General features: G+C 49.2%; 1 long non-coding RNA gene across 3 annotated transcripts in view; it reads right to left on the reverse strand.

Moving 5' to 3' along the window:
• Positions 1-282: 282 nt before the first annotated feature.
• Positions 283-12,323, reverse strand: part of LOC116633088 — a 35,019-nt gene continuing 22,978 nt past the window's right edge. The window contains exons 4-6 of one of the 3 annotated variants that reach the window (XR_004299563.1): positions 4,518-4,621; positions 1,262-1,495; positions 284-1,175 (exon numbers count right to left, since the gene is read on the reverse strand). This is a non-coding gene — a long non-coding RNA (uncharacterized LOC116633088). Of the gene's footprint in view, positions 1,496-4,517; positions 4,622-12,323 lie in introns of all 3 variants that reach the window. The other 2 variants (XR_004299564.1, XR_004299562.1) reach the window with 2 other exon arrangements.

The following is a 12,323-nucleotide window of genomic DNA, read 5'->3' on the forward strand; positions in this document are numbered from 1 at the left end:
GCAAATTGTAAAGCAGTATGGACAGAACATAGCAGTCTTGTAAGAATAAAGTATTGTGTATTTTTTAACTGGAAGAATATGTATAAAAATGTTAATTGTGCTATCTCTGGGTAGTAAGATTTGGCTTGACTTTTTTTATTTTGGTCTCTATTTTTTGTTTTTTGGGGGGGGAGGAAGGGCCAAGAGAGAATCTCAAGCAGGCTCCATGCCCAGCAAGGAGCCCAACTCAGAGCTTGAGCTTATGACCCTGAGATCATGACCTGAGCTGAAATCAAGAGTTGGATGCCCAGACAACTGAGCCACCCAGGCGACCCAGTCTCTATTTTTTCAAATTTTCTTCCATGAACATATATTATTCCAAAACCTGGGGGAAAAAATTATTAAAAAAAAAAAAAAAGATTGTCTTAAAGGCCAGAAAATGGGTTTCCTGTTTCTTATCCCATGTCTATTCTCTATTTTATTTTGGAAATTCAAATTTCTCAGCCCTTCCCACAACAGATACTTAAGAAGCAAGAGGCACAGAGTTGTTGATGTCCTAAGCAACATCACCAAGGTGAATTACTCACTGACAGTAACAGCTTTGGAAAGGTTTCCTTCCCACCTGACACTGGGAATTAATGGTACCAAAACCAATTTTTCTTCTAACCAGGAACAAACTTCTCCACGGGATCTTAAATGAGTAGATAGGGGCTCACAGAGAACAATTACAAACCTCAACAGCTGCTCCGTGGGTTTTCAAACATGAGGGTGAATCATCCCTTCTCCTGAGCCTTTTTACTGCACCCTATCCCTCCGAGTTGTGAAAATCTGCTGTCGCAGCTAGAAGGGGAGGGCTTGGGAGAACCGTGGAAGGACAAGGAAGGGAACTGGAAAGAACACAATTAAGGGACTGACACAGTTGGGTTTTGCTTGCCTGGTTCACGGAACAGCGTCCCGCATAGAGGGGGGGCTGAGAGTGGACAAAGGGAGCAATAACTGATTTCATGGAAGGAAACCACTGTAAAATCTGCTGCTGAATAGAGAACAGGCCATCGTACACACCATTTCTGTCACAGATTTCTAAAAACCCATCTAGTTTTAGCTCTTCTTTATCACCATTTCTTTCCGAAGCAGAATGGTCAAGATCATCCCCTTCTCCTCACTGGAAATGGCAGTGGCAGATCTTGGCGACACACCTAGAAGGTAGCAGGGAGCGTCACTGTTCTCGTGGTCTGCTATTCCAGCTGGTCATCCCTGCCATCCCCGGGGGGGACTGCATTACCTAATTCTCGTGCATGGTCAGATGGTGGCTTTTCTCAGTCAGCCTGTCCTTGGAAAACTCATTCTTCTCTTGTCCTGGAAAATTCCTCTGGTGCCTGTCATTGCACATATCAGGAGACGAAGGTTTCCATTTTCGCAGAAGTAATTAACCATCTCATGTCTGAGACCAAGCCTGTTCCTGGAATTTTTTTACTCATCCTTTTAAAGCCCAGGAGATGAGGTCTGAAGCAGGGCCCTGCAGTATCCCAAAGCAAAGAATCAGAGGCTGGGCCAGGCTATGCACTGAGTCTGGGGTCCATCCCCAGCAGCTATGATCGCCCCAGCCCTACCACTGATTTCATTTTGTGCCCTCTACTCTTGATTGCCTGTGGGGGAATAAAGAGTGGGCAAGGAAGGGCCAGCTGAGGAGCACTTACCCTGTAGAATAAGGCTCCCACCATCCTGGCCCTTGATAAGACTCTTCAAGAGAGAAAGAGGTGGGGGGAGTGAGAGAGGGAGAAAGAAAGAAAGAAAGAGAGAGAGAGAGAAGGAAGGAAGGAAGGAAGGAAAGAAAGAAAGAAAGAAAGAAAGAAAGAAAGAAAGAAAGAAAGAAAGAAAGAAAGAAAGAAAGAGAGAAAGGGAATAGCCTGACCCTGCTGGACAGAAGTCTACCCTTCTCTATCCTTGCCAGAGCACAAGCTGGGGAGATGTTCACTTTTCAGATGATCGACACAGAAATAAAGAATTGTATTTCAGGGGATGAAAACAACAGATTAAACTAAAGAGCCTCACTGCTTCAGTTCTGAGGATTGGCTATAGCAGAGAAGTCAGCTTGGAAAAATAGACTAGGGTTCTCTTGGCCCTAGAACCCCATAGGGTTCAATCTGATTTTAATCTAAATTCTCAATGAAAGTACATTCGGGGTGAGAAATCTACTTATGCACAAAGTGATGCTTTTAGTAGGAAATCCTTAGGCCCTATCATTTTATTATCAAAGATGATGAAGGTGAAGCTTTCTGTTGATATCATTGTCAGACCATGCAAAACACACCAACTCAAACCTCATTCATTCATTCACATGTCCATTTAACAAACATCTATTGAACACCTTGTATGTACATGAACCAAATACTCTGCATTACCAACCATCCCCTCCAGGAGTTCACAGCCCAGGAGAAGGGAACTCAGGGAAAGTGAGAAATGATAATAGATTATGGTTAAAGCCTAAAGCAAGGTAAGAAGAACGAGCCACGGGTACACAAAGAAGAGTGTTGTTAATTCTACCCACAGCTTCTAGAAGCTCTTCCCAGTAAAGAAGACTTGTAAGTTGAGGTGAATAATGAGTAGGAGTTTTCCAGGCAATTAGACTGATGGTCTCATTGGGGACATGAGTGTACTGCACTATGCATCTGAGCTCCAGAATGTAGGACACAGTGGGTGACAGCATCCTGCAGAACATGTGTCCCATCACCCCTCAGGAGCCATCGCTGTGCTCTAGCAATGAACCTGGGGGCTAGTGGCCCTACACAGGCCTTAATGGGTGATGCAGCCAGAAGACATCTCAGACCTGAGTCCTGAGCATGTTCATCCAGAGCTGGCTCCTTCTTAGGAAATTGAGGGTCCAGCTCTACTTAAGCATGTAGGCAAAAATGCCTGGACAAAGACTGGAGGGGGTTTGCACAGGGTGGGTCCCAACCTGCCATGGGTTTCAGTCCTTCTGTTACGCCCCTTTCTCCCTCTCCCTGCCATATTCGCCCCACTCCTCCCGGAACCTCATGGTTCAAGACTTAGCTCAAATGCCATCTTCTCTAAGAAGACTTTCCCAATATTTCTGGATAGAAACGTCATCCCCTTTCTTACCCCACCTTGGCACATGTTGTATCTCACCTGTATCAGAAGTCACTGTATTCATTTACTTATAGGTCTAACTACCTGAGGGCAGGAAGTGGGTCTTTCTCATCTCTGTAACCCCAATGCCCGAGTGCCTGGTGAACTTTTATTGAATAGATGCGGACTGCACTTGTATGTCATCTAACAGAGCAGAACATATTCTACTGCAAAGTCCTTCCTGATAGAATCATCACGTGTCTATTAACCCTGTTTCACATATAAATAATGTGTGAAGGGAGGTAAGTCCAGAATTTACTTGAATCCAGGACTGTAAATCTCAAGCAGGACTGTGCAGAGACCAAAATTCCTCAGAGCCCCCAGGGCCACCCCAAATCAGACACAATTCTAAACAAGCCAGAGCTTTGCTGAACAGTTCCACAGTGCTGGGCTCTCGTGTGTTCTGGAAGGTTCTTCGGAACTGTGCCTCCATAGGGTTGGGGCAGGGAGAAGCCCCAAAGGCCCAGTGCAGTGTCAGGTTCCCCCTTTTCTGTCAGCAGGCATGGAAGAGCCTTTAAGAAAATGGAGTATTATTATTTGTTTGTTTTTACAATGACTCATCTGTCGTAACTGGGTTAAAGTCCACTTAGAGAAAAGGAGAACAAAAGACCTCCTGTTAGTGCTGGAAGTTTGCCTCTTAAGATATCACTGAGAGGAACTGGGAAGAAAAAAAAAAAAAAAAAACCCCAGCAGGGCAGAGGAAGCTGCAGGCCTTCAGGAACACAGCGGCACTTTGGGAAGGCAAACACGGTGGCTTTCATCTCCAGAGCCCTATCTGAGCTGGCCGCTCCCTTTGCTGCTCCTTTGTGACCCACTGCAGTGCGAGCCATCAGACACAGGCCAGTGCCCTGTTCCCACACTCTTTGCACCCAGGGAGGCTGCCAGGAGCTAGGGCAGCAGGGGCAAATCTCCATATTCAACCAACTCCAGGCTCAGGAGGAGGAGGACGGTGCTAACAACACAGAAAACTTACTTAGTGCCAGATGCCATCCTAACGTTACAGGTCACAACTCATTTCAGAAATATCCAGGAGGCTAGCATGCTACCTCCCCAGCTGCTGCAGAAGGGAGATGCCACAAGGCAGAAATCTGGCCCCACCCTCTTTGGGAAAGCCACTGACTCCATGTAGGTACAGGAACTGTGGGGCTGGTGGGCTCCCAAATGGGGTGGGACCAGGTTTCCAGGTGGCATTTTCCAGAGTGCAAACTCAGATCATCTGACCCCAAGACCCGAGGACTTACCCCTTACACTCTTCAAATAAGAAAATAAATAAGCTAGAGAAAGACGAGACTCTGCAGTTCTCTTCCCACAGTCTTCCATCCCATCAGCCCCACCTGCGGTCCACTTGCATCCATGTCCTTCATCCAGCAGTTCTTTGAAAATATTCTCACCTTTGGCCATCCAGACATGAGGTGGGTCTGCACCACGACTGCCCATTCTGGCACTGGTCCTCTTCCCCTAAATTGTAAAAGGCTGCGATTTCTCTGCTCCAAGGCTATGAAAGAGGGATGGGGACATGAAGGAAAAGATAAAAATCCCCAGAAAATCCCAGGTCCCTCCCCCCATTAGAAGCACTTCTTATCACTCTCTTCCTTCCCAGGGGGCTGCTGGTCCCCCAGAGATTAGACCTCGGCTGTGTGTCCCAGACCTCTGCCCTGCAGGGTAATAGGACCTGCTCGGCCTTCCAATTCAAATAGTCATCCCTAATCATTCCATTTCCTGAACAAGACTTATTTTTGGTAATTTATGATCAAACACCAAGAATCCTTCAACAGAAACTTTGAAAGTAAAGTGTTATTGTGCTAATCTATCTTCTCTTTGCTCATGGATATCCACGTTCCACCAAATGCAGCAGACGGGTGTGGGAAACAACTTGCTTACGGTGATAGAGGTGCCATAATTAGGCTGCTCCAGCGCAGGGCTGGTCCTCTGGTTTTCTCTACGCTGCTCTGTGACTTTGAGGGGATTATTTGCACTAACAAGCAAGGCTTCCCCCAAACAATGGGTTGAGGGGAAGACTCAAAAGAAGCCGACCCAGTGCTCCCTGGGATGCTTCTCCCTTTGGCTGGCCTCACGAGGATCAGGCCCCTGGTGGAATCACTGGAGATTTAAGGCTTAATTAAACCCTGGCTTTGGGCCAACATGCCGGTGGCCCCTTGATTTTCCCAGGTCCACCCAAGTGGCATAAACACCGGACTAGGAATGTGAACGGCTTAGCTGATCCCATAAGAGCCAGTGTTCATTAGCTAGGAGTCTTAGTATTGCCAGCTCACAGAGTTCAACAGGTGTCGGCAGGCCCAATCCTGGAAGGACAGCATGACTTTAGGTTAATTGTCCCTCTATATGCCACAGCTGGGGGGCTTTGCAGACCAACTTCACCATTGGGATCTTGGGGATTCCCTTCACTTCTTGGCCCAATAAAGCCCAAGCTCACCACCAGAGGTGACTAAATCATCTTAGTGGACTGTCCTTGATTACTATTGGCATTTAGAGATCATTTGGCTTCTGAGCAAATGGTTGGATCTTGCACAGTGCAAAGCATAAAGACCGGGGGCATTTCCCTACTAGAAGACACTGGAGAATTTCCCATGTGAGAGTACCCATGAAACACAAACAGAACAACTGCATGCTTTCTTGAGTTTGGCAATTTTGTTGTTGCTGAGACTCAGCATTTGTTTGTGACCCTTAAGGACTCAGCAGACAGAGTAAGCTGCTTAGGCCCCCATATGGCCCAGGACTAAGCAAACACTAGCTTCATTCCCAGAGCCCCACAGCTGGCAGCCCCAGGACCCCCCCGGGATTATCCTGAGGCTACCCTCTAAAGCATGAACCCTGTAGTTGGTCTGTCGCAGAGCCAAGTCTCCCCAGTAACATGGGGGTCCTGGCAAGATGTGGGTGACTTAGGAATGGCCTAGAAGCAGAAGGGGGAGAGCCAGGTATGACTAGTTGCATGAACTTGGTTCTCATCTCCGCCACAATATCCGTGCCCATAAACATAAGGATGATACCTGCCACCAACTTTTCCCTAAAGGAGGCTGCAAGAGTGAATTAATTAATGTTTATTGAGCACCTGGAGTTCTTTGGAGAGACGCCTTTATAAATATAAGGCATGATTAAAGGATATCAGTTTGCTAACTCTCAGAGGAAGTACTTAATGAGATCAGGGCTAAATATCTTGATGATTGAGTTTCATTCTTGATTCAAATATGCACTGGGCTCCCATCACTCAACTCTGCTGTCCACTCGTGTTATTATCCTGTTTTCTTTTTTCCTTTCCATATAGCACAGTACAACCGCTGCTCCCCTCCTACCGCGATTACCCACTGCCTCCTTCCTTCACACCAGCTTTTGTCACCTCCACTGAGGTTACCAAGACCACCTAATTGTTAAGCTCAATGGCTTTTCCCATTCCTCATTCTCCTTGTCCTTTCTGGAGCATGACACTGGTCATTACCTGTTCCTCACCCTTGAAAGTCTTATTCTGTGACTTCCTCAAGCCCAACAGGTCCAAACTGAAGTCACCATTGTCCTCAAATCAATCCCCTGCCCTGACTTCGAGACCTCGCTCTCCACAGACAACCCCCAGTGCAGGCCCTTACTGTCCCAGCCTGCTCGGTCCTGGCAAAAACCCATCCCTAGGCATGCCTCTAGATTTGAGGCATGTATGTCCCTGAACTGTCTCCCAGGCCTCTCTGTACCACTTTGGCCTCTGGCTGTCCTTTTCCCAAACCCACCTGAGTCTCCTGCCCCTTTCCTGTGGGCTGTTCCAGCTCCAGACACCACAGGACCTGCTTTCCCACTTGCCCCCCCCCCTTCCTGCCTGCTTCCCAGACTGGTGTGGACTGTTGCCCCCAGCAAGCTGTCTGAACTGACTGAAAATCTAGCAACCAAGTCCTCTTCTGGGGACTCCATGACAGACTCATCCCTGCCTACAGCCCCCAGTGGACCCAAACAAATAGACACACATGAACACTCACATAGACACGCACACACATTGATGTACACAGATGTGCAAAGAGATGTAGCTACATGCACAGCCACACCCAGACAGACAGACAGACAGACAGACACACACACACACACACACACACACAGATTTTAAGAAATTGGCTCATGCAATTGGCTGGCAAGTCTGAAATTGCAGCTTGAGTCCAAAGGCAGTCTGGAAGCAAAATTCCCTTTTCCTCAGGGGACTCCAGTCTTTTCTCTCAAGACCTTCAACGGATTGGATGTGGGCCACCCACATCACAGCAGGTCATCCGCTCTACGCAACATCTACTGATTTAAAAGTTACTCTTATCTGAAAAAAGCCTTCAGAGCAACATCTAGCTTGTTGTTTTCACCAAGTATCTGGGGACCACGGCCTAGCGGAGTGGACACATAAAGGTAACCACCACCCCACCAGCCGGCAAGCCTGTGTCCACGTCATTCTCCTAAAACGCTGCCCTCATCACAATGGTTCCCTGCTCCAAAACCTGAACACATTTCCCCCTGACTCAGACTAGGCATGAGGTAAAGACCTGTTCAGTAAATGAATAATGAATAGCCTTTGTGCTGGGCACTACGCAGCTCCCTGCAGAGGGCCCAACAGTGAGCTCCACTAGGAACTGAGGATACAAATGTCAAAAGCCACTCTCCACATTGCTTGTCCTCTCCCTCTGCCTTCTCGGGGCCAGGAGCCATGCCACGGGTATCTCTAATCCCCCCACAGTACTTTACACAAAGCAGGCCCTCACTTACTTGTGGATTCATTCATTTGATTCTTTTTACTGATCCCTATATCAAATTTACCTGAAATAGGACACATTTTAGAGCCTCATTTATGAAAGCATGAATTGTAGTGCCCCAGTCTGTTTCTACCTTTCTTTGAAAGGGGCAGATGCCAAGAGATATTTTCATACTCAGGAAGGGCATGTACACACAGACCACTGACAGTAGTCTCGAGGGGTGGGATTGTGGGTGGCTTCTATTTGATTTTTTTATACTTTTCTGTGTCTTCCAAATTGTCCTCTGTGACCATGTGTTACTTTTATGACCATAAAAAAACAGTACATGTTTTTTTTCTTTCATCTTCTCATTTATGAGTATGAGGAGATTCAGGGTTCCGCTCTCTGCACTTTCTTGGGGCCCTTGGCAGACCTCTTGGCTTTCCTTTGAAAAGAAGGCGTTCTGGGACATCCTTATAAAAATCTATGAGGTCATAAAAGGTAAAGTTAACTGCAAACGGTTGTTCTGTTTTAATTATGTTCAAGTGTCGGGTAACATGGAACTTTTAATAAAAGCATTCAGGGAGTTAATGATGACGGCTCTTGTTAAACTGGTGGGAAGCCCGAGCCGGGAAGCTGGGTACACGGCGCCTTGCCTTGGGCCACTTCTCCAGTACACCACCACCCCCCCCCCCCCCCCCCCCCCCACCCCCCCGCCGCCCCGGTCCCATGGCCGCTTCTGGGCCGCCTGTCCGAGTGCTGTCAGGCTGCGTCTGAGCCAGATGCCCAACACCCCAGCCATGGTGGAAGCGACTGTTCCTTGAACTTTGCTTCAGACCCGCCTGCCGGGGTCTCTGGAGGAAAGGATTCACCTCTGGCCCCCATGAAATGGAGCTTCAGAAAAACCACAGCGGAGGCCACAGCGACCTCGGGCCCTGAACTCTGGAGTTCTTAGACTGCCAGAATCACCAGCTGCTGAGTGCCACGGGACTCCCAGAGCTGGGAAGAGGGAGCCAAAAAGCCGGAGGAGGAGTGCAGACACCTCGTGGCTGGAGAGTGGGTCTCCAGAGCCACCTGGGCATGTGGCAGGTGGGCCGGCGAGGGGCTGGAGCCCTGGGGACCCAGGCAGGTGAACCAGAACAGGGAGGCCAGGGCCACTCCGAGGCTAAAATTCCAAGAAACTCACCCTGCACCAGGCCAGATTTGTGAAATCGCCCTCATTCTGGAAAGGATGCTATGCACATTTCTGGGGTTTCCAGTGTGATATTTGATAAGTGCAAACAGGCTGAAAATATTCTCGAGATGTTGCGGTCTTGTACCATTAGTGGTGGCTGCTGAGGCCCAGCTCACCGCATCCAGTGTCCCAGTGTCCCGCCGGTGGTTGCAATGGCCAGGCAGGGCCCAGCCTTTGTCCCCCACCACCATGGCCCTCCAATAAGGCACGCTTTACCCTTTGTGCCTGCGGAGGAAAGCAGGGGTCCAGCTCCACGTCCCCTGCAGGCAGAGAGATAGCGGTGGCCCCCCAAAATACCCCAGTGGCAGCCCAGTGGCTCCCAGCCAGGCCGCCCTCCTTGCTCCCTTTCCAGCCACCAAATGTCAGAGCTGGAAGAAAACTTAGTGCTCATTGACCCAACCTCCTCACTGAGGGGCAGGAGACCCCTCAGCTGCAAGCTCCCTGAGGGCAGGGCAGGGCTGGCTCTGGTCTCTGTATCTTCGTGTTCCCAGAGCCTGGCACATAGTAGGGCCCCCCAAGTAGGAGGTGAATGAGTGAGTGAACGCATGAATGAACCGACTCCTTTGTTCTCGTCTTACCTTCACAGACTCACACTTTGGACAGGTCACACTTTACTCTGTGCCCTCAGCTTCTCGGTAGAATGAGCCCACTGCTATTCCCTTCCCAGCTCCCAGAATCCTCGGCCCCAAGCCCGCCGGGGTCCTGGCATGAGTGTCTCAGGAGGAGCGTCTACAGCAAAGGATTCCTAACGTCAGTCTCTGTGTTAGTTTCCTAGGGCTGCTGTAACAGAGGACCACAAACTTGGTAAAGCTGGGCTTACAACAGACATTTCCCCTGGAACATCTGTTCCGGGCCGCTCTCCAGCTTCTGATGGTTGCCTGCTCTCCTTGGCATTCCCTGACAGGCAGGTGTGCCATCAGCCCAGTCCCTGCCTCCATCTTCACGCGTTGTTCTCCCTCTGTGTCTCTCCTCTTCTTGTAAGGAACTGTATCCCAGGACCCACCTTTTCCACTGCACTGACCTATGCCAACTGCCAATTTGCTGTGTGACCTTGGATAGGTGTCTTTACCTCTCTGCATCAGTTTTCCTGCTTAAACTTTGCAAGGAATTAAGGGCTTACCCTATCCCAGTATGACCTCATCTTAACGAATCACATCTGCAGTGATCCTATTTTAATAAAAAAATAAGGACACATTCTGAGAGTCCAGGAAGGACATGAATTTTAGGGGGATACTATCCAACCCAGAACAGCCTTCCTGCCCCCACCCTGACAAACTTCTGTCTTATTCTCCACCTCCGTCTAAACTCACTGCCCTTTCCTTTAGTTGGGGGTGCAGGCTTCTGGAATGTGGCCTCATCCGCTCACCAGTCTGAGCAGCAGTAAAGAGGTAGAGGGTAGGGAGCTGTCTGTCTGTCACTGCTTCCCTCCATGGACATGGACACTCTGGGGCTCCCTGAACTGCCAAGTCTGAACTATAAGTTGGTTTACCCAGCCCACGCTGCATACTAGGATCACCCGGGCAGCTCTTCAAACACATGGAGCACTAACCACTCTCCCAGGATGCTGCTTCGCTTGGTCAGGGTAAGACCTGACGTGGGTAGTTTCAGAAGCTCATCAGGTGATTCTAATGTGAAGCCCAGGATAAGAACAACTGTGTCAGATGTTGTGAAAACAGCTCTCTCCTTATGAAGGGGATACAGCCCCCCCCATACACACATACACATACACACATTCACCAAGAATATGAGTTTCTGCAATTCATTGCCTAGTGGGCCCTGAATACCCTTTAGAAAACTCCCCACCTAGTTCACAGGCTGCACGAGAGAACAAATATGTCCTGGGAGGACCTGAAACAGCAGCAAGTACAGAATGTCCTTAAGTTTCCTGTGTTACTTTGAAGGTGTGAATTTTGCATTCCCTTCTATAGTATAGCCATCTTGTTTTACAATTAAAAAAAAAAAAAGACTTTTTTTTTTTCCCCTCCAGAAATATCCAAGTATATAAATGAGGCTCCAGAAAGATGTACCATGTTTAAAGTGTGGCTCTGTATATTCTTTTGACATACCTTTCAGTTCCCCTGAGGTTGATAAGCCCAGGCACAGAGTGTTAGAGGGGGCAGCCAATCTGCTTAAACTCTGGAGCGAGTTGCATCTTATGGAGGAAAACCTGTGTCCAGAGAGATTAAGTAACTCACCCAAGGTCACACAGTTCATCATCAGCTGACCGTATCCCAAGACCCAACTTTTCCACTGCACCAACCGAGGTCAACTGCTGATTTGCTGTGTGACCTTGGATCGGTATCTTTACCTCTCTGTGTCAGTTTTCCTGCCTGTAAAATGCTGCTGATATCTGTTCCACCTCAGAGGATCTGTGTAGCAGCACTTCAAAATGCTACGTAAAGGCAAGGTCCTGTAACTGTGGTATTTCATCCTAACACTTCTAGGTGAGGCATGGTGATTCCTGCCCGAGTGAGCCCTCCAGGGTCATGCTAAGCAGGCCAGTCTGAGGGGAGACCAGTGCGGTGAGCTCTGCCCCTTGGAGCCAGCGGAGAGGTCCAAGTGAACTCCCTAATGTTCCAGTCCGGGGAAGGCTGAGGCCTTGGGAGCTCACGCCCGTCACTTTGGTTTGTGCTCTACTGCTCTAAGCTTTTATCTACCCGGCCGCAGCCCCAGTCTCAGGCTGAGAAGGCATTTCCCCCCAAACAACCTTCTCTTCCCAGTCCTGAGAGTGTCATTTCAAAAGGGTAAGTCATGGGAAAACGAGTGGCAAACAGCAGCAGGGCCAGCATCTTCTTTCTCTTTTCACCAGGGGCAGAGACCTCTCCCCACCACCCGTCCGTCCCTTCCAGAGGAAGTGGGCGGCCGCCAGCCAGCTCCAGACCCCTCCCTGGCTGTCCCAGGCCCAAGTGAGGCTCCTCGGCCCACATCCGCCCTTTTCTGTTTACACTGGGAGATGAGCTTCTGCTGAGCTTAAGTGCAGTTCTGGCCCTTTTGTTTGTTTTTAAGTCAAGTTACAACTTTGCTCCAAGATTTATTGCAAATTCCATTTATCTTCTTCTGTCTGGGGTCCCTGCACAAATCCTTCAGAGCTTCCCTCCTCCTCTGTGGACAAATCACCAGGGGCACGGGGCAGGGACAGGGAACACAGGGATGGGTGGATAGAATGCCGAGCAGCCTCGGAGGAGGCAACGCCAGGAAGGGCCAGAGGCTGTCCCCCGCCCCCCCCCCCCCCCCCCCCCCCCCCCCCCCCCCCCCCC

Source organism: Phoca vitulina, unplaced genomic scaffold (assembly GCF_004348235.1).
Source record: "Phoca vitulina isolate PV1807 unplaced genomic scaffold, GSC_HSeal_1.0 scaffold7, whole genome shotgun sequence".
Classification (NCBI taxonomy): Eukaryota; Metazoa; Chordata; class Mammalia; order Carnivora; family Phocidae; genus Phoca; species Phoca vitulina.